This window comes from Macadamia integrifolia, chromosome 9, assembly GCF_013358625.1.
Source record: "Macadamia integrifolia cultivar HAES 741 chromosome 9, SCU_Mint_v3, whole genome shotgun sequence".
Classification (NCBI taxonomy): Eukaryota; Viridiplantae; Streptophyta; class Magnoliopsida; order Proteales; family Proteaceae; genus Macadamia; species Macadamia integrifolia.
Genome location: NC_056565.1, coordinates 24,246,105 through 24,250,810, shown reverse-complemented (window position 1 = coordinate 24,250,810; position 4,706 = coordinate 24,246,105). Strand labels below are relative to the sequence as shown.

The 4,706-nt window shown below is 37.6% G+C and overlaps 1 non-coding gene across 1 annotated transcript; it reads left to right on the top strand.

Moving 5' to 3' along the window:
- The first annotated feature begins 404 nt into the window (after positions 1 to 404).
- On the top strand, positions 405 to 475 carry TRNAG-GCC. The gene has a single exon. It is a non-coding gene; the product is annotated as a tRNA-Gly (tRNA).
- Positions 476 to 4,706: the final 4,231 nt, after the last annotated feature.

Sequence of the window (4,706 nt, the reverse complement as noted above, 5' to 3'; positions counted from 1 at the left end):
TTTAAACAACATATATTTTAATTGGAAAAGAATTTGGGCTTAATTTGTAAGATTTCCACCAATGAGATTGTCAATTAGATATATTCTTATCTGATGCTTGGATTCATGTGAACGATCTCATTTAACTGAGATTTTTTTGACTTCTTTCCTTCTATTTTTATTTCTCCCATTTAGCCTTTGCACGAAAACCTAATTAAGTTAGGATAAGGTGGAATTTATTGTTGTAATTGATGCTTGGTCACTCAATGACAAATACTGTTATTCTCAAGTCATTTTATTAATTATGTCATAACATCAAAACAAAAGGCTCAATATACAGTGATGAAATAGGAATTAAAATGGTTAAAATGATTTCTTAGTAGAAAGAATATCTATTTAATAATTGAGCCCCCTAATGACATGAAGCACCAGTGGTCTAGTGGTAGAATAGTACCCTGCCACGGTACAGACCCGGGTTCGATTCCCGGCTGGTGCATTTTCTACTTTGGATCCACACTTTTTGAAATTCATGCTCCCTTCTAGCCAAATGATCATCTTAATGCCAAAGAGAAACTCTAAAAGAGACAGAATTTCGCTTCAAAGTTCAACTTAAGCCAAGAGAAACTCTAAAGAGTAAAGCACTTCTGCATAATTTTCAATAATTTCCTAGTGTTTACAGCACAGAACAAGAATTCATAACCTTTTCGGGCCCGTTTGATAACGTATCTATCATTTCTATTTCAAGAAACGACAGAAACGTAAAAGAAGGTGTTTGATAATACTTGTTTCTAAGACAAGTTCACTGTCGATTAGATTTGAAATGCATCCGACGGCTCCAAATCCAGCTCCACATTTTGGATCAAACGTTGTTTGAACAAGATGACGATGCCACTACCACGGACGACGAAGATGAAGACATAGATCCATCCATCGCAGCTTCAATGGGCTTCTTAAGGCACAAGAAAAAATTCCTCGAACCCATTTCGTTGAGCTTCTCCTCCTGATTCAAACCTGTTCCAATCAATATAACCTCACGGCCGCCATAATCAGATCCCCAACCGTCGACTCTGGTGACATCACCACCTGTACAACTCCCAAACTCCCCTGTATCGTTACATTCAACAGCAACTTTGTTAGCCTACCCGGTCTCTCCGGAAAAATTTCCTACAATTTTCCGGTAGAAAGCAGATCTAGAATAGTCTTCGACCGGTGAATCTCAGCCTCAATCAGATTGGGATGGGCTCGGCCGTGAAACGACGCTGCCCTGTTCCCCAATTTCCTCTGCCTCCCATTCTCTTCAATCCCTCGTCGGTGCCCACTCTTGCAAGGACTCGGCATATTTTCTTGACTATCAATCAATCACCTCAAGCGACAGTAACGGAAGAATCTGGGGCGGGGGAAGCCAAGAGCAGCAGAAGAGCTTAGGCTCTCTAGTTCCCCGTTGTTCACAACGATCATAACCAGAGGTATAGAGATGTAGAAACAAAAGGACTTGTGAGGGTTGAGGGTCTAAGAGGGAGCAGCAATGACTCACGATTTTTGGGCACCAAAGCTGTTGCCAGAAACGGAGAAACAAGTCATACTTGTCTCGTCATGTCCGTTTCTAGGAACAGAAATCACCATAAATTTTGATTTCTATTTATGAAAACAGGAGAAACGGAACGAGTTTGTCAAACGTTTTTTGTTTCGTTTCTGTTGTTTCTTGACATAGAAACGGCAGAAACTCAGACCGGTCCTCCATCGATGAAACATGACCTTTGAAGTTAAAAGAAAAATAATATCTCTCCTTAGCAGCTCCTAAACCTAGAGAGAATCCCATCTTTTTCCTCCATTGATGAAACATGACCTTGATTCACTTGCAAGGCTTGCCTTCACATTTGTATGTCGTAAAGATTCACCCTCACCTTAAGCAGAAAATCTAATGACACTGATCCATGCTTAAAAATTAGGTTAAAATGAATTTTATTGACTAAAAGATAACGCGCACTCCAAGAATATGGTGTAGTAACAAGCAGAGTTTATAACTGGTCCTTCTTCCTCTCCAACTCATATAGAAGCATGGGTGGGTTTGCAGAGCATTCCCAAGTGGCCTAGAGGCAATGGTTTAGTGGATAGCGAGCCCTTCAGATAGCCTCTCCTCAATCTCAAGATCCCTTAGTTTTGAGTGGTTTGGTTCAAGGGTCATATTCCCATGCACAGTTTCATTGTTTAGACATCCCTCACTGCTACCCTTCTTATTGAAATTTTCCTTCAGCAGAGATCAATTAGAATCCCAAACTATTGTTTCTTCTAGAATGCTCTTTTTCTTCAACTGCCACTTCTCTAAGTCGATCTGGATTAGTATTTCAGATAAATGTTGGCCTTCGTTTAGACGGATCCTCTCCTTTGATAGAGAATAGATGTGGGTCATTTCCAATTTCAATGAAAAGTCAATTTGTTATACCAATGGGCGACTTACTTTTGGGTTGTGATTTATCAAATTTGGTGGAAGAGAAACAAGAGAAGGTGGTCTGCCTCCTCTCATACATTTCATCAGATTTGGACTTCTATTGATTACCTTTGATGTTTGATAGATGACTCTTTTCATCGTATATCTTTGTAGAGACTTCGACAGAGAGATTCATTGTCTCTTCTTGGGATCTTCCTATCTAATTGTCCCTGATCACCCTAGCCCATTGTTTTCGCTAGGTTGTGATATGTTCTCTTTATGAGTTTGTGCTCATGGGTTCGTGTCTTTGGCTGTTGTGACCATCCCTGATCTTAACCCTCTATTAATTCTTGGGTTTTAATATATTCTTTTATTCACACACAAAAAAAGGGGGGGTCATTTAATGGTAAAAAGTTCGGGCTATACCAAGACATATGTCTGGGTTTGAGTCTTGAGGGGCAGCCACTTCTCTAAAAAATGGCAAAGATTAGGACTAACTCCAAACCCAACCCTCCTAAGACACTTACATAAGCAGGATACTCACACTAGGTAATGGCCCTTTAAATGAAACGTTGGACCTAAATAGAAACTAAAGGGAAAATATGAATCATTTATTATGTAATATGAGGTGTTTTCTTGTACAAAACAAACTTCTACCTAGAATATTTCTGTCCATCTTCCGATCCATATTTTGACAACGTGCATTCCAATAATTGAAACTTTCATATTGAATATTGAGGTCAATTTTCTTTTCTTTCTTTGATCTTTGCACTTGCAAGTCTAGACTTCACACTTGTATGATGTAAAGATTCTTTCTCACTTTGAACAAAAAACCTAATGACACCAATACATGCTAAAAGTTAAGTTAAAATGAATTTCATTGACTAAAAGATGACGGGTATTCCACGAAAATGGCATAAAGAAATTAAAGTTTGGCTTCAACAAGGACAAGTTACGCCTTACATGCTTGTGAATTTCTCTGACTGCCCCATACTTTTCCTCTATAATATTTATTTAACCTCCAATTTGCCTTTTTTAAAAAAAAAAAAAAAATCTCGTGAATGGGTGGCCCACATTTACTATTTTGTTTTGGTGATGCACATTTACTTAATATATGTTTATCGTATTGCTTTCATGGTACTCTAATTAATTGGCATCTTAGACTCTAAACCTAGCCAAGGATTGCAACTTCTGGTGCAAATGCTATCAGGGGAAGAATTAATCAACATGCTGTTGCTTTTAGATGAAGTTTATTTTAATAAAATGGCTTTTGGCTAAGATAAAGTCAAGATTATTTTAATACTAAGATGTCATTATTGAACCAAAGGTAACCATTGATATTGCAACTTTACCATTGGAATGTTGTATACAAGTTGCTACTAATTATATATTATGGTTTATTAACCACAACATGTGAATCCATGTGAAGGGGGTCCCCAATGTTGCTAATAAAACCTCTGGGATCTTTGGAATGTTAAGCCAACCTCTTAGGACTTTATTCTAGGACATAGTGTGAACCTTTTTACAGTTGTACAAATCTTTTCTTTTCTTTTCCATTGATAAAAACTCTTCTTGTTGGCATCTTTGAAATTGGAAGACAAACCACTATTACATTCCATAGGGACAGGAACACCTGACTTCATCTTAGGGAGATTAGCAAGTCAGACACAAGTGTGAAATGGGAAGAAAGGATGATGTTCAAATCTAGAATTCAAAATAAGAGTTTTCATTTAACAAATACAATTAACATGAACTGCATAATTAGTTTTCTTAGGGTGAATAGCAATATATTAAACCCTAAGGAAAGGGAAGACATTAAAAAACGTTGGAAGGTAAAAATGCCAACAAGAGGCACTAAGCCTCTGACATACATAGAGAAAAATAATATGAACAAAATAGCATCCTATAGGACTACTGGGTGAATCAAAACTGCATCATCCCAAAAAGAGCAACTACGAATTCACACTATGATCTTCCAAGCGGCATCACTTTTACGTCACACCACATCGCAAAACAGATTTATGTATGATATCAAATAGAATTGTTTGGAGGGCAAAGATCCATATTGCTGATGGCTTTTAGGTGAGATATCCCAGAGGTGTTGCTTTTTTTTCCTTTCTTTCCTTCACTTTCACTTTACAAACTTGTCTATCGCGGATCCATGTAGTCGATCCCATTTAGTTGGGATAAGGCTTTGTTGTTGTTATAGTATTATTACAATACAGATAATCTCAATTGATCTAAAATTTGGGAAACCAATTATTAATACACACACATAGGGTGAGAGAGCCCTACTGGT